This window comes from Aythya fuligula, chromosome 3 (assembly GCF_009819795.1).
Source record: "Aythya fuligula isolate bAytFul2 chromosome 3, bAytFul2.pri, whole genome shotgun sequence".
Taxonomy (NCBI): Eukaryota; Metazoa; Chordata; class Aves; order Anseriformes; family Anatidae; genus Aythya; species Aythya fuligula.
Window position 1 is genome coordinate 104153833 of NC_045561.1, and position 24449 is coordinate 104178281.

The following is a 24449-nucleotide window of genomic DNA, read 5'->3' on the forward strand; positions in this document are numbered from 1 at the left end:
CTTCAGCATTTTACCTGAACTGCCAGTTTTGTTCACTGCTTTAAGAACAAAACCCTGAGATTGCTTCTTAAGGTTTCTGAGCATGAGCAGGGCACAGAGATTTTAGCCAGAGACCTCATCATGTGTATTAATAAGCAACCAACGGAACTGCACAGCCTTTCAATACCCGACACTCATAAATGAGGCTACAGAATCATAGCTATAGCTACCAACCCACTCGTTTATTTTTAAAAATGCCCGGTAAGGGATTGTTTCTGTTGCAAATCTCACTAAAATTATTATCATCTCTAATACTATACCTACTTGGATAGGTATATTTAAAGGCAGGGCCCAAGATTATTAGATACCCACCAAATGCCAGCCTGTGCTACATATGTATATATACAAATAAGACAGCCTCATCCCTAGAGATGTCACTTTTCAGTTTCACCGCATAAAACATTAATGATTAAGCACATTTTCAAAACTGAGAGACTCAATTGCACTGTTTTTATATTTTATCTTATTTGTTTTGCCTCCTAGCAAATGAAAGTGTCTTGGGAAACATCGCTAGCAGCCACGAGACCGTTTATGGAAAACAGGAGTTGCTGAAGGAATTACAGATGTATTTGTGTGATTTCCTATACAGATGACTAAAGGTCAGAGACTACAAGCTTGCCTTTCCTCTTTGTTTAATTGGTGTGAAAACATAATTAGCATCTCATTAGGATCATCCGTGGGGTTCCTAACTGGACTACAATTATTGTATTTGACGTAATCATAAAACATCAGACTCACAGACGCATTAAAACATTGCATGAAGCATAAAACTTCATCAAAGGCAAAAACTCTTGAAAGGTCATCCCAACAAGTACGAAATCAAGCAAAGGAAGCAGGAGGCCTGCCTGGATGAGGAAAGAGCTGCACTCAGACATGAAAAGCAGTGAGGGCAGGTGACCCAGGAGGACGGAGCTGATGTCCCATCGTGCAGGCACAGTGTCAGGAAACCCAAGGCTGACCTGGAGGTGAGGGAAGGGGATGGAGAAAACGCTCCTGAAAACCAGCTCCAAACACATGAACAGCAAGGTGATCAGTAACAGTCAGCATGGATTTATGAACAGGCAATCACGCTTTACCAAGCTGATAGCCTTCTGTAATGAGGCAACTAATTTGGTGGATAAGGGGAAAACAGTTGATGTTGTTTACCTCAACTCTAAAGATTTTGGCACTGTCTTCCACTGCATGCTCATAAACAAGCTGACAAAGCATGGGTTACACAAGTGGGAGGTGAGAGGATTGAAGACTGGCTGGAAGACTGGGCCTGGAAGACTTTGATCACTGGCAGAAAGTCCAGTGGAAGGCCAGTCGCTAGTGGTACACCCCAAGGCTCGATACTGGGGCCAGTAATGTTTAACATCTTTATTAATGACTTGCTGCACCCTGCAAACAAACAAAAATAAACTAGGGCACGCGGCTGACACACCAGAGGGCTGGGCTGCTATCCAAATGGACCTCAACTGCACAGCGAGAACATCAAGGGGAAATGCAGCAGGGGAGGAATAACCCCAGGCACAGGCTTCACTTTTTAGACCTTTTTTATTTTTCTTTTAGACATAACTTTTTAGAACCTCTTTATTAAAGCAAACATAAAAGCGTCAGTAAGCCCAAAGGGAAGGCAATGAATAATGCACTGTATCACTCCTTAATTACTTTAAGAACAATGGTTATAGCCAGTACTTAAGTCTTGATCATAACTGCCCCTGCAAGACCCATTAAGGAGAAAGGAGTGATGCATTGGACATCGTACCCATCTTTCAGAGGGACAGAAGACATAGTACCTATTCTTAAGTTTGATTAAATTTTTATGAAAGATACAAAAAATCTAAAACAAAGTAACAAAGCTGTTAAGTGCTCATGAATTAGTCACTGCATGGATTGTACAGGAGTTGTGTCCGATGACCTGGACATAACCAACTGAAAGTGTTCTGAGCACAGACGACTTCCTGCAAAATAACGTAACAGAGTATGTCATTCCAAACTCTTTATTTAGCAAGTACTGGCTTCCAAAAAAGGACAACTCATTCTACCAGACAGAGTATGTCTGCATGTCAGCAGAAATACACATCTTTACCTTGCACCATGTAGAAAAGGACCCCAGTGGATGACACGATGGAGAACAGATGGGCCATCTTTTAAAATTTAACCTAGCAGAATGAAGTCCCAATTCCAATGAGCTGGTAGTCAAGCTCTAACAACACCTAACTACGTAAATGTAAAAGCACTCTGTGTCAACACAAATCAGTGAGGCACATTTCTGTTCTTCATATTTTTGAGGGAGAAGAGAGGGGAGCTCACTTCCTATTTTAATGGTTTTTAGGCAAAGGTATTTTAGAGGCTGCCCAAGTAAAACATTGTTAGTGTGCTCTATTTATATCTTATTCACGAAGGTAAAATAACGAAGTTAGCAACCCCAACAAACATTTTAGTGAAGCTGGATGACAAGGTTCAAAAGAACCATAACTTCTAACTTAAACTGAGCTGCACATTATTTATTTATTGGGTGGGGGAAGGAGGTGCAGAAATATAAAAATACTGAGAACAATATTTGCAGATAATTTTTGATTAGCTGTCTCCTTTTCATGGACTGCGGGTAACAATTTTCACAAGCAGCTATTAACAAACAGAAATTTGAGAAGGGCACAACTGCCTGGTAACTATTTGGAAGTCTCCTAGCTCTTGTGGATATTGCGATGCAGTTGGCATCAGAGAGGTGATTAGTATCAGCATCATAACAAACAGTGTCAATTTGTTTGTATCCCCGTGAACAAACCTTATTAGCACATTTCAAAGACAGGATTCTATGCTCTTAAACATAATTTTAAGTTAACGGATTGCAAATTCTTATCAATGTACTTTATGAAAGACTTGTGTCTTGCACATTAGCATTTTGTTAAAAAGCCTTTCCTTAAAGCTTTACATTTTCATTAAAAGGCCTTGTTTACATTACTTAACACTAAAATTGCACTACAGTTAGGTTGGGTCAAAAGACTACACAGTAAAAGAGAACACTCAAACCAAAGATAAGCAATCCAGGAAATGACATCTCCTCTGTCTAGGCCTCAGAGATAAGTCACTTGAACCAGGAAATATGTTATTAAAGTGATTTCACTGTTCGCTTCCTCTTTCTGCCATTACAAAAGGTTCAGAAGCTAAACAGGACAAAAATAGCAGCTTCCAAACAAACATGCTGTTGGCAAAGACAGCTCTCTCTGCCCACACCATTCCATTAAAAGCCTTTTGCTCTTGGCAAACAGGCTGAAACACTCTCCCTAGATTGTCTTCCAACAGTAAAGTCCAAAGTAGATATTTTTGCACCACCATCCTACATCAGGAGAGAAGAGCTCTAGGCCACTGCGGTAGCAGAAATCGCCTCTGGGGACAACGTGGAGTTTTACCTTCTCAGAGAGCAACTTGCACTGTTACAGACCTGAACAAAATCAAGAAAAAACAGGCAAGAAAAAATCAGGAGATATGAGAACTAGTAAATGTTTGATTTCTCTCTCTGGCAAAAGGGACTGTTACAGGGAAAAATACTGGTAGCTTCCAAGTAACCAGTTCAATGTTAACTCCCAGCAATGTCACTGAAGCCCTTACAGAATTAAACCATGCCATGCCAATTCTGATTTTTAAAACTAAAACAGCTATTTTAACATGTCCAAAGTTGACACACACATATATTTTCCACAGGATGTCAAAACAGCTTTGGCTACTTCAATTTACTTCTCATTTTCATGACAAGAAAAAATAATAAAATAAATCAAAACCAAAAAGTAAGAACACTCAATAGCAGCAGTATCAAATGCTTTCTTAGTATTCACAGGAAACAATTCATAACCCTGAAATATTTGGAAAAAAATCACTAAACCATTACATGTAAGAAACCCAAAACACTTTTCCTTTCCCCTTTGCCAGCTTCCCAAATCCTCAAATAATATTTAATAAACTATGCTGCAGTAAGAAATAAGGACAGAAAAGTCTGTAACTTCAGACTACATTTTTCTAACTTGGCCTACGTGCTTTTTAAAGCAGAACTTCCTAAATCTATGCACATGTGAACTGACCATCTAATGATGCTTCACACCATGATTAAATCCCTACTATATTCTTCTATATGCCAAATGGACCCTTAAATGATTTTGGTCTTTACTGACTAATTACTTCTTTCCATAATATAGAAGTTACCTTTGAATATAAGGCTAACAGCTCAATAAGAGCGTACAATAGGAAAAAGAACTGATAGATATATGCAAGGCAAACATACTGTTTTCCCAAGTTTATCCTACTCCAATGATCATTAGGATACCTCATAACTTGTTTTTATCTTACTAAAATTTAATTAGTATGTGAAGGAATAAGTCACATCACGATAATGTAGCCAACATGTATTGTCAGAAGGTCTTATTTTTCTGGAAGTTCTTTAACATTAAGTAACAGGTTTAAGGTCAGACATGTACCAAGCATATATATATATATTTTAGAAACCTAAAAGGAGTTGTTGCCACAAACTTTGTCTGTAAATACTTCACGGGTTGTACTTGCCATCTGATTTCTGTATCATATGGAGATAAGCAAGTATTGACGCATGATTTAAATACTGTCTGCAATTGAACAGATGTAATTTTTCTTCATTGTACAAGAAATACCTCCCAGTGTCTGTCATCATGTGCTACATCCTACATGCACATTTTAATGGTTTTACAGTATTATGTTAAACTCTTCAATTGTAAAGACAGGATGACAACAGACTGAAAACAGCTTCATCCTTAAGGCCCAGCAGAAGAATAACCACAAAGCAATCTTTCAAGATGCAACATGCACAACAGAAAAGCAAAGGTGTATAATTGCTTAGAGCTTACAAGTAGAAATGACAGAAGATATTTTACTTAAGGATGATTAAAATAGAATCACAGAATATCCTGAGTTGGAAAGGATCCATCAGGGTCATCAAGTCCAGCTCCTGGTTCCACACAGGACTACCCCAAAATCAGACCCTATGTCTGAGAGCACTGTCCAAACACTTATTGAACTCTGTCAGGCTCGGTACCATGACCACTGCCCTGGGGAGCCTGTCCCAGTGCCCAACCACCTTCTTGGTGAAGAACTTTTTTCTGACACCCAGCCTGACCCTCCCCGGTCCCAGCTCCATGCCATTCCCTCTGGTCCTGTCTCTGTCCCCAGAGAGCAGAGCTCAGCGCCTGCCCCTCCGCTCCCCTCTGAGGGAGCTGCAGGCCGCCATAAGGCCTCCCCTCAGCCTGCCCTGCTCTGGGCTGAACAAATCGAGTGATTTCAGCCACTCCTCATATGTCTTCATTTTTAGACCCTTTGCCATCTTTGTCACCCTCATTTGGATACTCTCTAATAGTTTTATGTCCTTGTAATGTCGTGGCACTCAAAAATGCACACAGTGCTGGAGGTGAGGCTGCACAGTGCAGAGCAGAGCAGGACAATTCCCTTCCCATGCCCGGCTGGCAGTGCTGTGGTTGATGCACCCCAGGGTATGGCTGGCCAGGACACACTGCTGGCTCATATTCAATTTGCCATCAAGCAAAACCTCCAGATCCCTTTCTGTGGGGCTGATCTCCAGCCTGTTGTCCCCCACTCGGTATGTGCAGCCAGGGTCGTCCCTTCCCAGGTGCAGATTCCAGCACTTGATTTTTTAAATTTCATATTGTTGGTGATTGCCCAGCTCTCTAATTTGTCCAGATCTCTCTGCAAGGCCTCCCCATCCTCAATGGAGTCAACAGCTCCTCCCAATACAGTATCATCTGCAAACTTACTCAAAACACCTTTTGCTCTTACATCCAAGTAATTTGGGAAAACGTTAAAAAAGAGAACTGGAAAATAAAAGTCCATCATAGGTTAAGAAAAACAAACCAAACACAGAAAGCTCAGGCTTTCCATGCTTTCTTCAAACTTTTTTTCCTTAATGTTATACATCTGGACATACTTACAAGGAAAAAGAACAAAAGAAAACATCATAGTGATGTTCACTACAGATGAGAAAATGTCCTGAGAGCATCAACTGAAATTCATTCTAGAATACTTAAGGGGGCTGTCCTAGTCAGTCAATATTTTTCTGAGTAGTCAGGAGAACAGGAGAGATCAACAGGACTAAAAAGAGCCATCCAAAGCATTACCTTCAGGGTATCACGGTATCAAAGCATTACCTATCGGGGGAGACAACCTTCCAAACTATAGATCTGAGTGCTCAGGGAGAGGGAGCGAGAAAAAGATTTTAATCTGTAAACACCCAAAAGAAGTAAGATCCACATTGCAAGTTTTTTGTATCTCTCTCTCAAAGAAAACATAGAATAGTGTTATGTAACTGATTTCTGGTAGAACACAGAAAGCAGAGCATCTTACCATAGGAATAAAAGAGAAGATTCACCATTCTCTTAGAAAAATAAAGAATTATACTGTCCAGGGAATCATGGAGAAAATGTCTGAAAGGTAATTATCAGGAGTTTGGTATAAGACTTCAAAAAGTGTGTCAAATAAATTAACCTGGGTTTGTCCTGTTCCAGTTCAACGCGGTATTTTCATTACCACAATAAAGCAAAAAAACGAGTAATTTATCTGTTACAAGCAAACAAAAATCAGCAAGTGATACCAAGGCACGGAATTCTGATAAAATAAAATTCTATATTATTGTAATAATATAATATATATTATAAATAAAATTCTATTTTATTGTGATTTAAATGATCTTGAAGAAATATTAATTTAAATAACATCAACTCAAGGGGTGAGCACAAAAAAAAAGAACCCACCAACATACGCTTTTGAGAGAACTTTAATTTAAATAACATGAAAATGGGAATAATTAGTAAACAGTAAGATAACAATAAAAGACACAGAGTTATAGCAGACCAGAAGTCAAATCTAGGCTGTATAAACAGGAGGTTCACTGTGTAAAACCTCACAGAGGACTCATGTTGTTTATGTACTGTTATAGTCTAAACCAGATTATTGTGTCCAACTCTGTGAATCCCTATAAGGATTGCAAAAGAGCAGCAGCTGGAAGACAACTGAGGGGAGGCTAACAAGAGCAGTAAGTGATAAGCAACATGTACAAGGGAACACTGTTGAAACCAGAGTCTTCAGTCTTAAAAAAGATCAGCTTAACAGGAGACATGACATCTCTTTTCAGAATGTAAAAAGCTGTTATGAGTGGTGATGGATGGATGTTTCCCCACATTACCAGAAACACGGTAAGAAATTAGCTGAGTTTGGAGTAAAGATTTAGGTTACAGATTAGGAAAAAAAAATAAAATCTAAGTAGCAATTGTGACAAACTGACATAATATGACATAATGAAGCAGAGAAATCTGCCTTACAAGGGTTAGACAAATAGCTGCAACAGCAGATCTATACAACCATGTATCCTACCTCTCAGATGACGACTGTGCTAGTGATCCCTAAAATCCCTTCCAAGACTACTTGGAAACTCTTCATAAATGAGTTGAAGAAATGCATAAAAGCAGGAACTTAAGCCAGAGAGAGAGGAATGAGAAAAAGAGTATATCGGGAGCTGTGGGCAAAGGTACAGCAATTTAATCTTTAAAATATTATTCATTTCAATAAGAACAATGATTAAACAGTTAACCATTGCAAAAATGCATGTTTTCTTCCCAAATACATTAATTAGTTGTTTCTCTGCCAAATCAGTTGCTGCTATTTTCTCCTTAAACCTTAGTAGAATAAAACAGGTCTGCATGTTTTGCTAGTTAGCACCGTAGCCATGGAAAATTCAGCAGTTCAGCATAATCTGTTTTTATCTGAAGTCACTGTACATTTCCATGTTCTTTAGTTAACTTTGATTTTAGAATTCTTTTTGCTTTCAAAAATTACTGTGTACTGAAGCCCAGAATTGCAACCCTGTTAAAGTAACACTGGGGATAATTTCCTATTAATTTGAATTCTCCAAGGCCTTTAATAGTAAGCTTAGCTTCTTAACAAGAGAACAAAAGCAGTATGGTCATTTCCACTGTTAACTCTCCTGCAGCAAGCCATTTATGCATCGATTCAGAAGTTCTCCCAAGCAATCAAGCAGAACAGCATGAATACTAGAACTGCAAGCAAACTATCTAAAAATGCACAGAAAACAAACACAAACCTAAAACTGCTTCTCTGACACCCTGAAAAAGTGAAATTACCTACTGTTCCATAAAAATCCAAATGGAAAATGCCACATCTTATTCATCTCTGTTTTCCTAAGCAGGACTTTCAAAGCCTACAGCTGCAGGAATCAGTGGTAATACAAAACACCCAGATAAAAGGTCAGGGAGCTCATCTGCGGTTGAGGTAGGAGACAGATGTACAGTCTATTCTTAAAGTCCTGTTTTCACCACAAGGCCATCCTTGTTTCATATTAATTAAGGGCTCTGCTTCTCCATCATTAAAAATGTTTCTATTTATCTTTTCTTACCCTCAAGCAGCTCAATCTGTGAAGCGAGTTTCAGCAACAAGACACTGCACCTTGCACCACCTGAGACATTTATCCCTCAATTTCACAATGAGCTTATTTTTAGATAAATATATTTCATATCTATTTCTTCATATATATGTTTTACTAATCTATTTAGCAGTCTTGGATAATAAGATGTAACAACCAATCTGGCAACTAAAAAGAACGCTTATTAGAGTATATAATGAAAATGGCAACAAGCTGCTTCATAGTAACTAGAATAGTAAAAAAAACAGACCTGAAAGAAAAAAAAATCAAGATGCCATTTAGAATCATCCTCCTCTAAAAGTGAGATGAACTAAAGTAACAAAAGGACTTTTATTTTTTTTTCCGCCAGTCACTGATTCAGAACAAATGATTACAAAACCTCCCAGTACTAAAAATATCAGCAACTGTTTAGAATATTTCTGACCCCAATAAATAATAGTTTGCCTATCATGGTATCTCCTGCCTAACCTCAAAGTTGATGTCAGCATACTGATCAGCAGCACCACATATATCTTAAAATATAATTCCATGAACCCTGATTTCCAGTTAAAGTGATAAATAAAACTGAAGCAATCAAAACCACATCTAACTTTGGAGTAAACAATTTTCATGCCACATGGAGAAATGTAGAAGACTCACTGTCACAGATTGATTTTTTATTTTTATTTTTTAAAAGGTCAAGATAACCAGACTAATCCAGCAAGCATCAGAATGCTTTGACCCATAAACTAGCAAAAACAGCCCTGTTTCCACACCAGGGGAGAAACAATTCATGTCAAATAGAAATAGACAAAAGAGAGTTTTACCATTTACTGCTGCATTACATACTAACACATGGATATGTTTTATGAAAAACAACCGGAAAAGGAAATAATTGTAAAAATGACTGCCAGGAGAAAGGGAGTCTGCAGGTAAAAGAGAGTATTACATACAAGACAATTAGCTTAAGATTTGCTTTGAATGAGTACCTACCTAATAACAGTGGAAGAAAATTAATGGAATTTAAACAAAATGACTACACACAATAATTTATACCAACCACCAATATCTCAAATAATTGAAGCAAAAGTTTATCAACATAAAGAAAACCAGTTTTTATTTTTGCAATAATATATATGCATTATATATTGGTAAGGAGATGATTATTTTAATCCAAAGAAGCTAAGCAGCCCTAAAAAATGTCTCACAGAAATAAATTTGACAAAGGAAAATTACAAATCATTTTAGCCTATTTAATTAAAAGCATATTTCAAGAAAATATTGTATGAACGCCTTATTTTTTAAGGCAAACTGACAGTATTTGTACCCATTCAAAATCTTAGCTAACACAGGATTTATCTTTTCTATTACGAATTTTAAAAAGGGCATCTAATTCTATGGAATCAGTTTGAGGAAAGGTTAGTGACTTTCCTTAGTAGAACTGTGTGTTCCTAAAGCATAACTCCCACTTCATACATAAGGTTAACTTCATTTGGAGTTGCAAATAAGCACATTGCGATATCCTGCTCCACCATCCAATATGCACCCTCCCCTAGAAACAACCTTCACTGATGACTTGCCTGCAATCAAATTTACTAATAATTTTGTCTCTCAAATAGATAATGAACTCTTCGATAAAATAAACTTACATAATGAAAATATGTTTAAATACCTAATAATACAGAAATACCAATTAAATTCCAATTCCCGTGTCAGGACTACTAATGAGATATTCTAGGCTTTATAAAGCGTAACAGGAACTTTTGTAGATGAATTATGCTGAAAACTCAAAACATATGCTTTTAGGGCCTGATTAGACTAATCTTCCATCCTATGTAAAATTCATGAGGACTATTTTTCATCAATGAACTGAAATTTTCTCACCAACTTCAACAATAAAAAGGTATTTAAGAGGTCACTAGCCTCCGCTTCTTGCAATGGAAAGAAACACCAACTAGATTTAATGGTAAGTTCAACTAGCAGTGTTTGATCTTCCATGTTTGTCTCTGGAATAAAAAGAATATGTCATGAAATCCTTTGAAGAAATTTCCTATTACTGAAATGGTGACAAAAATAAAAAGAAAAGAAAACCACATAACTGGCTGTCCTGTAAAAAAAAAAAACAACAGACCAGAATCACACTTGGCATAGACATTAAGTAGCTGCTTTGAGCAGGGGCTGAACCCAGATGACCTCCCGAGGTCTTCAAAGCTGAATTATTCTGTGATTCTACAATTACATTTGAACTGAGCATATGCAAGTCGGCACCATTGGTCCAAAAATGTCTGGTTCAGCAGAAGATAATCCTTAAATAAGGATTTTCTTTATTGTTAAAAAAAAAAAAAAAAAAAAAGTTTAACAGACTTTGGTTAACAGGAACCTCTTCTCTACAAATTTTGACAGACTTAATTCAGAAAGCCTGATGAAGTGAGGGTCTACTGTAATCGTCCGCTGTTATTGCTAATTTTTCAAGTCCCTAAGCAAAAAGTTTATTATGTACATAAGTAGATATTGATTAGGTATTTCATTTAGAAGATCAGTCAGGACTTTGACATTGCAAACAACTAACCCATAATGTTGGGAACAGATTTTGGTAATAAAGAGGTGGTCCAAAGGGGCATGGAAGAGATCAGGTAATTTCTTCTGAAGAATTTTTCAACTACTTCATCAATAAAAGAATTCAGTCATGGAAGAAAAAATGGTTGCTTAGTCACTAAAATCTGAGGATTTTAAAATAAGACTTTAATGTCAAGATACGTGCAGAACCTTGCTTTAGAAGTAAGAAAAATTCATTATAAAATACAAATTTCCATCACAGTCAATCACAAACTGGGAAAAACAACAGCTCTTGACTTCTGATCACTTTATCTAGCCATAACTTCCAGCCAGTGCATCTTGTTATACTCTGTGTTATCAATCAATTTGCAGATTCCTCTTCCAGCAACTAAATATTGGAATGGCTGTGATTAAACCTACTTCTCTCGAACTTAAAGTTACGCTGCCCTTGCAAAACCACAATACATATGCAGACATGTATATCCTTGCACACAGACATTCATATCCTGGCAATGAAAGGATATGAAGGGCAGTAAGAAAGGCTGCTACTAGCGAATCATCAGCAAAAGTAAGTACACGTGGGCAGGCTTTCTCAGTGGGGTAGGAGAGCTAGTGACAGAAGGCACAGAAAAGACTGGGTAAGCTTTTTTGCTGCTGTCTCCTGGGACACACACTGCTCTCCTGCAGGGACTCTGATGGGATGCAACTGAGGGAGCTAAGGAGAAAGTCAGATTCATTACCAGGCTGCTCTCTACCACCTTAGAAAGGTCACAGCAACTTGGGAGGCTGCTGATAACCGGAAAAAGGCAAGTGTCACGCTTGTCTCCAAGAAGGGCATGAAAAAGGATCTGATGAACTACAGGCCTGAATTACAGTTAACCTCAGGTCCCAGGACAATTATGAAGCTAATCCCTCTGGAAGCTATTTGCAGATAGATGAAGAAACAGATAACTGAATAAGCATCACAAGCAAATTGCATCCAATCAATCCGACCACATTCTAACACAAGAGGCAACAGACACAAGCTACCACATGGGAAACTGCAATCGCCTATATGGAAATGATTTTTCCACCAATGGGAGCAGTCAAACATTGGAACAGGTTGCCTAAAGATAACATGGAGTCTGTATTTGGAGATTTTTAAAACATAACTCACCATAAAACCATCATCATTTAATGGGACCTGCTTAAGAGCATATCAGTGACTTGGGCCAGAAGAGGCCTCCAAAGGCCTCTTGCTTCCTAGACTACGCTATGATGGGTGCCTTTATTCAATTCTGTAAAAAAGTTTCAATCAAACAGAGCTCAATTACTGTCAGGATGCCATGTAAACCTTCAGAGATGCCACAAATTATTTGGCTAGACAGTGCTGTTAGAAGAGCTGACAGGAAATTTTGGAAAACAATGCTTCTTCGTGAGCTGTATTGTCACAGCGTCATTGATCAGGGATGATGGCTTGTCTGCGGAAGATCGTGACTTCGTTTTGTTTTGTACTGCTGTCAAATCTAAGATAAGAGATGGATAAACACAAACTGGAATACACAGAGCATCAAAGGCAATCACCTTAGATCTGCTCTCCTACATATGTGGTGACTCATTAAAATAAATTTGCTCTTTGGATCCCAGTTAACAATAGGATGGAAGGCAAATGAAGCTAGCATGCAAGAGACTCATCGTGGAAGATTTTTTTCACATCACAGAGTAAAGCTGGAACTTATTGTCATGGAATGTTTCTGCTGCCAAGAAACTCGCATTGGTCTGAAGGCTATTTGATTCAACAGAGATGGAGCTGTCAAAAGCTACGAGACAGAAAAACACTCCAACTACCTCAGGAAGCTCCTGAACTGTGTTGCCTCCACAGGCTGAGAGATTTTAACAGTATAGGAAGTTTCCTTCTCTTACACTCTCTCCTAGGCATTTATAGCAATTGGCTACTGATGATAACAGGGTATTAGCCTAGACAGATTCTTGGTTCAATCTAGTTTCCATTCTAGTCATTCATTTTCATGTTATTACTCTGGGCAAGCTGTTAAGAAGCTGCTACGATCCCAACAAGTAATTACAAGGAAATGAAACAGAGGCTGTTCTTCAGTTCCAGTGTTATATCCTCTGTACAAAAAAAGGACATTAAAAGGTCAAACTCAAAAATACCCAAGGAAAAGGAGAAGAGCTTATCAATAAAGACCAGCACTCTGAAACTAGTAGTGCACTGCATCTTACCTCAAATGTAAAAAATGAAGGCTGGGTTCAAAAGTCACTTCTGGCAACAGCCAAATCAAGTGTCATTGCTATAAAGCAGGTTATGAGCTTAACGAAAATATTTGAAAGTACCTAGTATTGGCTCCAGATGGAATAAAATGGGTTTTCTCATCTGAGTGATACACAGAAGAAGAAAACTATTTATCATTTAGTGATGTTTCTAAGTAATAACTCATCTATTTTAAGCTAACATATGTATCTGAGAAATAGTATTACCAATATATACACGTACAATTTTATATTAAAAGTTTTCCAACATTTAGATATAATAGACTGAAGGCTGAGCATCCAACATTATTTCACTTCTCCTTTCACATGATGATAATCCTTCCAGCATGGAATGGGTGGATATGCAATCCGGCTTTGTATCCTCTTCCCGAGATGCAACTTCATCTCTCATTCAATGAAAACAAAACCAACAGTACCAAGTGTATAAAATTTCTCTTTGGTTGTTTAAAAACAACATTCCAGGTACATTCAATGCTTTTAGGACTTTATTTTCATTACTGCACAGACAACGCAAAAAACACTCACACTGCAGTTTCTGAAATAGCATGACTGATTATCAATTTTACAGCTGGTTAAACCTCATTCTAGTTAGAAAAGGCTATTTGTTGTGGTAATACTCTAGATGGTAATTGTGAAATAAAGTGGGACACTTGGTCTGCCATTTGCATAACAAGTTCCCAGAACATTTTTCTTCCCCAGTATCCCAGCTGTAGGTGCAATCAAACAGTTGGGTGCACTTATGTATACACCAGATCATTTTGTTTGCATTTCTGAAAATGAATCACATCAAATTAGCAAAGGAAACCGCAGCCTTCTAAAAATACCCCAAATCATACTGCAATTCCCTAGACTTTTACTGCTAAAAGTGAAAACACTTATAAGTTGTAGCAGAATGTTAAATGTATTATTCACCTTCAGGAGAACACCAGTGTCTTATCTTTTAAGAAAGAATGCCTATTTCGATCTTCAATTTTCTGTTTAGTTGCACAATTTCACCAACTTTGGAAATCAGACTTCTCAAATACCAATTCCAAATAAGGCTGATCTCCAATAACAAATAGTATTGTGAAATTGTTCTGAAATCAGCAGTATTGGAGTAAAAACAATTTATTTTTTTTTTTCACAAAGAGTTATGTTCCTGAGTCATTGTACAATCTCTCTTCCGTTCATTACATATAAAACTTTTGTACATATGCACATTCATCCTCCTAGCCATGAAAACTGTAATGTGGTTTTCAGATGGCCATACAAGTGATACATTCTTGAGAAACAATCACTTCCAAAGATACTACATTTTGAAGTCAACATTTACTTTCTTTTACTCTTTAAGAGAATTTCTGCTCTCTAACTTCCTCAACACAAATCATGAATATTTATATATCACTGCATATCTTCATAACATTCCCTTCTCACTTGCAACTCGCATGAAAACATTTCAAAGCTAATACATAAACACAGCATTATAAAAATTTAGTGTGTTGACACAATGCAGCTTACTTTCTAATACTTATTTCTACATTTTAATATCACCTTGTTCTACATACTATGCAATTCTATATTTAAGCCATCTCTTCACTCAGAATGCCATCACTCTCAGTGGAAATACTTGAGTTAGATACCAAAATAGAACTCCTAGAAGCATTAATCCCTTATGCTGACTCATTTACCTGAAAATATAACTTCAGTTCTTCGAAAGTACAAACCTAACTTCATTAAGCATTCAAATCACAGATGTTAAACTATACTTTTCAGAAACATTTATTACAGTTACTACTTTCGTCATAGTAACAGCTATTTATGATATTTGGCTAGTATGCAAACCATGCTATTTTGTCTGATCCTACTTTAAATCATCCTGAACAATAAACTGACCATGAAGTGCCTGTCTAAAAAGTATAAACCAACTGCATTTGCTATGCATCAGCAAGTAAAACCATTTCCCTGAAGGACAGATAAAGAAGATTTCAAGAAGCTAGGAAATATTGCAGTAATCAAATTTGGAGATATTAAGGTCTCAAACATTAATCATCACAAATACCAATGCAAATTTAGCTTCAAAACTAGACCCCACTTGTTCATGAAAAGGACTGGAAGAACAAAAATCCACAGACGAGTTTCTACAATAAATCACAGTACTGAAAATGAAGGTTTATAGTAAAATGACCAGAAGAAAAAAAAAAAAGGCCATTTTTTTTGTAGACAAGACATAGACAAGAAAGGAGGTCAACAGTTGAAAAGATGTAAGGATAGAAAAGGATTGCACACGGAAATGCCTAGCATCATTCCAAAGACATTTTGAAAGGAATTCTAAATATTGTTATCACTCACAGTTGGGCAGAAGGAGGAGAGGACCAGATAAAATTGTTACGGCCTTTTCAATCTGAACAGCTATTTCAAATTATACAATAATGCTTCCACATTCACTTTAAAACCTATTAATCACTGAAGTTTGTGACAAGCTGCAGCTAGAAATCAAAACTTTAAAGAATGTCAGCAAATGATAGATGGATATTCATCTTTCTATCTACCATTGACCAATATCGTGGGGGAAACTGAAGATGCTTATTTTAAAAGAAAGCTTTCCTGTGAAATTATAAAATGCTACTAATACATACTATTTTTTATAGATTCACTTAAAATTTTTGCTGATAAATTTATTTAGCAAAAGGACAGTGCAATTTTTTGCAGATATTCCTATATACAGATATAAAAAACAGTGTATCAATAAAGCATAAAAAATGACTGTAAGATGACCTCTTTTCTGAGGCCTTCCCAGTTTCAAATAAGGAAAAAATAGGAGTCTTAGAGTTTCTTGTTGAGTTTATAAAACGGATTCCTTTCAGATCCACCAGCAACCCAGCATCTACAAAGTGAGAGTTTGGAAGGCAGCAGCTCAGACATGAAGGCACAGAACATCCTCCTGGTGGATGCGGGGTACAGGTCAACTGAAAAAACAAAACCTTAAGCAGTCCTACTATCTTTCAAGAAGGCAGCCCTGATTTAAGAATGACACGTTCCAAATTCCCAGAGAAAGGTATTATGGAACAAACAAGTCAGTGCAATCTTCTGCAGCAAAAATACCCAAAGCAATGACTTAGACCCCGTGTAGACCGTGGAGCTGTATTTTATGCTACTGTCTGTTTTACAAGAGTATAAGCAGCAGGATTACACCCCACAGAATCCAGTACAGCTCTTTCTTGCTCTTCCCATCATAAACTGAAATGCAGACTGAGACTATGGCTTGGAGTAAGTGCACAATGATGCTGGGTTGATGACACGCTTCCCTTCTCCTCCCCCTTACTAATCTTCAGTGTCAAAGATTATTTCCCATTCATGACTCAAACTCACAATGCTGGTAATCAACTGATTTCCTTCACTGGAATCTGTACAGGATCTGCTTTAATTCAAAAAAAAAAAAAAAAAAAAAAAAAAGCTATATATATTTTTTAAATCGCCTTTATTAGACAAAACTGGAGGACATTGTACATTGGGAACATGAGGGGTAAAAGACCTCAAGATCAAAGATAGGTTTGCCAGGTACCATAAATTAAAACAAACATCCACCAGTATCACTCATTAGTGAGAAACCATTCACCTTTGCTACTAAAGCAACCAAAGCAGTATACTAGCATCATTTTCTGTTATGTCACCTCCTTATCCCTATTTTTACAGCAGTTTCTACAGTTCAGGAACATAAAAAAAGAAGCCTTTAATCAATACTTAGAAACCTTGCCCTGATTTGAAGTGTATTTATAATATGGACAACAGACATTTGTTCAAAGTGCTGTATATAGTAAGAGCACTCCAAAACATGAAAGCAGGGCCTCTTTTTATGAAGTATCTTCTAAAGTAACAAACCCCATAATTTTTTTAAGACTTCGAAAGAATCTTCACAGGCCATCGTTGGAAATATTCATCATTGCCCCATCAAAGCGTCCAACAACCATTGGAAGTGCTCAAAGTCTGCTGGACAGGGCTTTGGCCAACCCGATCTAGTGAGACATCCCTGTCTGCTGCAGAGGGGTGATCTTTGTGATCTATGTGATCTTAAAAGGTGCCTTCCAACCCGAAGTCTTCTATGGCTCAGTGATCACTCAATTTTCACACGCATGGAAGTTGACCCTCTTCCTACACTGTTCATCTGCTGACTGAAATTTTACAGATTCTTACTTGGATTTTAAAAACTCGATTTTAAACAAATATGCCAATTTTACTATATCCAAATACACGTGTTCAAGTATTCTGTTGCTTCACCAGTACCAAATACTGTTTGGTAAAACCAACAGCCGTTCACACATCTGCCAGCTGAGGTCACGCAGAATCGCATCCCACCGCAGCAGCAAGGAAGATGCTTGGCAGAGAGGTGAAGCTGTGCCACCAAGGCACGGTGCTGGCAGCGGAGCAGAAGCGTGGCCACGGCCGGGGATGACCAGTGCTCTCCTGCAGCTCCACCTTTCTGTTTCAGGCAGGAGTGTGCCTTCCAGCACAAAAAACACAGGGATCTCCTAGAAAGAGTCCAGCGGAGGACCACAAAGATGATACGGGGCCTGGAGCATCTTCCCTATGAGGAGAGGCTGAGAGACCTGGGGCTGTTCAGCCTGGAGAAGAGAAGACTGAGAGGGGATCTCCTCAATGTGTATAAATACCTGAGGGGTGGGAGACAGAGGGACTTGACCAACCTCTTCTCAGTGGTTTGTGGGGACAGGACAAGGGGCAATGGCCACAAAATGGAGCCCAGGCAGTTCCGCACCAACATGCGGAAGAACTTCTTCACGGTGAGGGTGGCGGAGCGCTGGGACAGGCTGCCCAGGGAGGCTGTGGGGTCTCCTTCTCCGGAGATATTCAAGGCCCATCTGGATGCCTGCCTGGGCAGCCTGCTCTAGGGAACCTGCTTTGGCAGGGGGGTTGGACCCGATGGTCTCTGGAGGTCCCTTCCAACACCTACAGTTCTGTGATTCCCAGCTCTCCTCTCATTCACCAAGTGGGGTGGCCAGACTGCAGTCTGCCAGTGCTGGGAGGAGTGGTTGGGTGCTGAGGTGCCAAAATCTACCATCCCCTCCCTGTGCCCAAAACCCTTCATAGCCACTTCCCCCTCCAATATGTGCCAGCTCTTCCCTTCTAACCCACACCAACATATGTGTTTGAAAACTGCAATGAGGAGGAGAAAAAATCCCCACACTGCAAGCATTTTCCAAACTTGGACACCATCCTTCAGTTACATCTTAAAGCAAATTCTGCCTTCAGAGTGCAGGCCCTACCTTCCTTTCTGACACACACTTCCATTCAAGTTGAAAAAACACACAACCATAAATAAAAGCCAATATTTTTTGCCAAAATGCAGTTTACCAGGAATTAGGGTTGGTTGCAAGGACGTGTGTATCACTTTTGCGTATCAACTTGACATGTACTGTTAACAAGAATGCTAATAAAGATATAAACTCATCCACTCTGGCATGCAGAGATATTTTAATTGTGAAACTTCTTATTAACACAACTTTAGGTATTTTCTAAATATAAATACATAAATTCACAAGAAGTCTCCCAAGTTCTGAAGGTATTTATAAATACGTGATCTAATCTTACTTTATTACATACATGCAAACTCACAAAAATGCTTGGCTGTATGTTGATTTCTACCCTTTCAAACACTGCAATTGAGATTGTTTGTGCAAAGTCAACAGAATCAAGTCTTCACCTTCTAAAAATGTTTAGAAAAGTATCATCATACTTCATTTTGGAAACGTCTTCCACTCATACAGAAAGCAACTGAACAAAGAACAGATCAGTGCACCTGTCCACCCCTAAGAACAGCTGCTCAAACAGGATCCTGTAGTAGGTAGATGATTAGTTGGGAAAATCATTTAATGTCCTCATCTGTCCCAAATTTCAGATGATACGTAAGGTCCATCTGCATGAGCTACTATGCAAACGTTTGTGTGAAAAGCAGGAATTTTTAACAATACTACAGTGAACTGCAACTTATCCAAAGTACGCCTATGTAAACTTTAAACTCAAAGTGTGACAGCATACACATGTGAAACTCTGACATTCCCGATGGAAGAAAGTGAAGTTACACTCTATGATACAGAAAAATGCAGTGCTCTATTCAAAATTACTTCAACTACATAATTATGTTACGCTGTAATTAAGTGTATTCTTCCAACTAGCCATCACCTCCATAAACCAACTCGCTCCTTTTGAATGTTCCTACTAAGCCAAAACCAAGGAAGCATCCAGAGACCTTCAAGGAGCTCTTCAGAAGCCCCATGACACAGCTGCATCCTGCTGGCACCTCATATCACACTAAAAGAGCTAAATCCTTCCCTGGACAGAAAGGGGTTGAATGAAAATGTTCAAGTAATAAGCACAAAGGGCAACTGAGATGTATGCTGTGACTTTTCGGGCAACTTTGAGGAACGTGAAGCACTGTAGCTGTAAATGCAGAGGCAAGCTATGCTCTCCATGGGACTTGAAAGTGAGACAAATGCTTTTCCAAGTTCCACTTGGAAACTAAGCTGCATCACTTCTGCTACTGAAATAAGGATGAAAAAGTGAAAGTTAATCACTACTTTGTACTGCAATAAGATACTTCAGTAAAGCTTCACCTCATTTATACTGAAGTCAGTGGAACTCTAATATTCAAGGCTTTTTGAAAATGTGTTGTTTTTTTTTTTTTTTTTTTTTTTTTTAATGTCAAAAATAGTTATTTAACTAAGATGTGTTACTGTATACCTAGTCCTTTGCATTTTTTTTCCTTGCTGGGGCTCCACCTCAGCTTGATTTCCAGTGAAATGTCATTTTCTCAAAGCCAATTTTGCATTATTTCCATAATTTGCCATTAATTGATCTTGTGATTAATACAAACACAGTCACGTGCCTTCTTCAAAGCTGCCATGGATTATTCAGCCAGCACATTTTCAGCTTTTTTTTTTAAACTCATCTTATTTACACAGTCCAGCTTGCCATGTCATTTTTTCCTACAACCATTTTTTTCTTTGTTACATGTGAACAGGTCTGCTGTATTAACAATGTGTGTTGGCCTTCTCAGCAGACCACACAGCAAAAGACCTTTTCAAAGCTTCAGATTGAAAAGACCACAAACTTTTGAAGACTGGGGACCTTTTTGACAAAGAAAGTCAATCTTTTAAACAATAATTTTAGGAAATCTATACTTCAACAGTTAAGCTGTGCTTCTCCCCCCACATGCACATACAAACCTGCAGAGGACTTTGGATTTTTTTTTCCCTGAAGTTAGTGACTCCTTTAGAGTTTAAACTGCTCTCTGAAAATTTTTTTCTCTTTTCAACCTACTCAAAATAACAGTGAAGTCTATTTCATGGCTAAACAATAACACTAAGAATTTGGCAAAAGCAAAATAACCATTTAGAAAGAGGTTCTGAAGGTCGGTCACTTTGAATGATACTGCTATCGCAGCATTTTTTTTTTTGAAAGTATTAAATCTACCATACAGTTTTCGTTAAGTTGTAGCTTTATTATAAGTATTTTACTTCCATGTGCCTCAAAGAATTGCACTACACAGTGAAATTCAACAGAAGTACCCAACTTAACTGAAAAATTCTGTCAGCTAATTAGCAAATGTTTGATAGAACTGTTATTTAAGCGCACTTCAGAAACTTGACTAGGGAGCAAAAGAGGTTCTGTCTGGCACCATCTCCCAATGAGAGGCACATCTCTGAATAAACCATTCAGGTTTTGGAACACCAACATTGACAGAACGCCTGGGTGGCCATATAAAGTTGCAGCTTTATATTCTTAGTATTTATTTTCCATAATTTCTTGGAATGCAGTTCATGTTTTGTAATAGAAGTCTTTCCAATCTTCACGTTTTAGCCGTGTGATGTCATTTCACCCCTTTAACAAGAGACGTTCTTCAGCCAATTAAGCCATTTTATTAAAAAGGTATTAATGTTCTCATTTACATAACAAGCTCTCCATTGCTATGTATTCCTTCCCTAACATGACAGCCTCACATTAGGAACAATGCACCTAAGAGATTTAATTATAAAATCTATGCAGTGCATCCCTCCTAAACCACCTACCTCCAGGTCTCATCTCCAAGCAGCTGGCTTAGACAAATCGTAACAGATACTATATACATTACCTATACAGAATGTATGATTTTTTCAAAAGAACTTGGATTTTAAAATAAAGTGAATAAATTTGCAACACATGATAACGTATTAGAGTTTATTAAAATCATTTAAACGTGATTGTGTTAGTGTTAAAATGAGTAAAAGCCCAGAAGTTGTAGTAAGTCTCACTCTTGCAATACATGATGAAGCACTTATTTGCTACACCTTCTAGCAAAGTCTGAAGGTCTTCCACAAATACCAGACCTGAAACTGTTGAAATTGTAAAAATGTTGGTAAGTGTTTTGTTTTAGCTCACTGAAGGAAAATAACCAAAATCATTTTTTCTGAGAGTGGTTCTGAGATAGAATTTAGTGAACAACTTGCACTTTTCCTTAAAAAAAAAAAAAAAAAAACACCATTCTGGGAACTTTCATAGAAGGTAATAATCAGCATATGCCATTCTAATATACATGCTCTATCAAGGACAAGTAAAGACATACACTTCAAAAGGGTCTTCTATGTTAACCCCAAACTGTAAAAAAACAGCCACTATATTCTTGGCACTGTCCAGAAGCATTTGAATAAGAACTGCAGAGACATCAGCAGCTCAAGCCTGTGCTATGGTTAAGTGGTATGTGATATCCACAGCAGTTAAGATGGATGTCTCAAGCACTTACTCCATCTGACGCTTCTCAAAACAAACTACGAAAGCAGGTTAACATTACCCTCTGCTTCCAAAGCTATGTATGTTGAAGGCGTCTAACAATGAATAAATCAATTACAGCAACTGGCAGTAATTTTTCAGGGCTGCAGATTAACCAGTCAAGCAGCATGTATTTGCATATAGCAATAATCTATTCAAAGTCTGAGGATGAAGTTCCAGGACAGTCTAAACCAGTCTCCCTGTCCCCTAAACAAAAATCCCCACCCCTCCTTTGACTCAGCAGCAGCGTGTTTCTCATCCTGAGCAAGCCAGTTCAGGGAGCTAAACTGGACAGGTCTTTTGCACTTTTCATTTTTGGTCATTTATCTCCTTAAAGCTACTCACTGCAGCAACAGTTAAGCAAAGACAACAGGAAAAAAAATAATACAGCAACCAAGACAAATCAGATTAGATGCACAAGTAATCATCCCTGGTACAGGATCCATTCATTCAATCTTGAAGGGGAAAAAAAAAAAAAAAATTGTTTCTTTTAAACATTGTTTCTTTTATCAATACAATTTCAGTTGAAAAAAGATGTTATGGAGTCTCTAGAACTAATTGTTTCTGGTTGTACTAATCAGTCTATTTTAAGTACAGAAAATACTTTTGTAACTGTGTAAGTAAACTATGCTAAGCATACTATCAATAGCCATTAGTTTACCCATAAAAAATGTTTTGCATTTCATTGAGTTATATTTCACACTGAAGAGGACTGATACATTTCTTTGAAACAAAACACCCCCTTCATATATTTTTTTTAAAGTTATTTAGTAAGTTCACTCTTAATTTCCTGACTTAAAACTGTATAGTGTCACAACAGGGAATGTTTCTATACTTAAATATGGAACTGTTCCAACATAAGTACAGTACTTTCTTTTGCTTAGAGGATAAGAAATTTAGTGAGTAAATAAAAAAGGTAATTCTTAAGAAAGCCATATTTAGATATTAAGCAAGGGCCACTTTCAGCTGTAACATACACAGCTGTATCAGTAAATAGGTATTTTGGGAAGAGAGTCATCATAAAGTACCATGATTTAAAAGCTTCCATTCCAAATTGATTCATCCTCTATCTAGAAACGGTAACATTACTTCACTTCTTCAAATAGATTTTTCCCCATCTTATTTAAGACTGTGGTCATGACCTCCTGAATAAAAGTGCTGTTTGGATTTATATTAAGTAGTTTGAGTTATTTATCCTGGGTTTTGTGTAAATATACCTTGCAAAAAAATGAACACTCTTCCTCTTCAACTTCCTACCCCCCTCTGCAGATAAGCCTTATTCACTTATCTCAAATCTTGGATGGGGTACTGCCATACAATTTCGTTGACACGAAGACTTCTGGAGCCCAGTTGTGCTGTACAAAGCAGTGCAGTATTCCTTGGCAGGCAGACGAGCTGTCTCAGGCTTGCCTTTGGCTCCTGTGGTTGATTTACACTTTGAAGACTCTGACCTTAGCATTCCTTGGGAAACAATGTGTGCATGAACCGTACCTTATAATATCACACCAGTGGAATCTCCCACCTCAAGATCATGGTTTATAACCACATTCCTCCTGAGCAAAGAGGCTTTCTACAATTTGAGGGACTGGTCCAAAACCTGGGGATGAAATTCCACAGAAATGAAGGATCACAGAAAAGCTCAACAACTTCCCAAGTGCAAGATGCCTTTTCCTCATCTGATGCTACTTATTTGCTACAAGCATTACGGTGAGGAAGCAAGCGTAACAGCGTAGAGAAAAAGAGAATATAATTCCTTACATTCTAAAGATAAAGAGAGCTGACAGTAGCTATGAAGGCAGTCAGCCCTGCCTGTCAAAAACAAATTGCACCTCTTCTGACTTATTTTTAATTAAAAATTTCGTTCTTCCAACAATATTTGAAGTTTGTTGAAGAAACCTTCTCCCACATACACCAAAAAGGTTAGCAGTTACCACAATTACTTATAAAATAAACAGTAAGGAAAAACTTCCAGAATTTAAAATAAATACTTATTCTTTAAAGATGGCCTGTGCACATACTAAGAAAAGGTAGGAGGAAAGAAAGAAACTGGTTATTATTTGACATTTTGGGTTGAAATTCCTCTTCAAAGACTAGGCTAATGAAGGTAGGATGGGTCACACTAAGATGACCAAACTATATAAAATTGAAGTACCTAAATGCTTGACAAGATGAGATGAACGTGACAGAACATCTGTCAATCAGCATCACCTGATTAAACTTACTGAATAGTTCAGAGGAAAGAAAAGACAGGTAACGTATGCGTTTTTCTCACTAAAAATATTGAACGTATCCATATTTATTTTTATCACCTGTATTATTCACTTAATTACTTAATAACAGCGTATATGAAAAGTTG

The 24449-nt window shown here is 37.7% G+C and overlaps 1 protein-coding gene across 2 annotated transcripts in view; it reads right to left on the reverse strand.

The window, feature by feature from the left end:
- ROCK2 (Rho associated coiled-coil containing protein kinase 2) overlaps positions 1–24449 on the reverse strand; it is a 101498-nt gene that overhangs the window by 59992 nt on the left and 17057 nt on the right. The window lies entirely within an intron of this gene.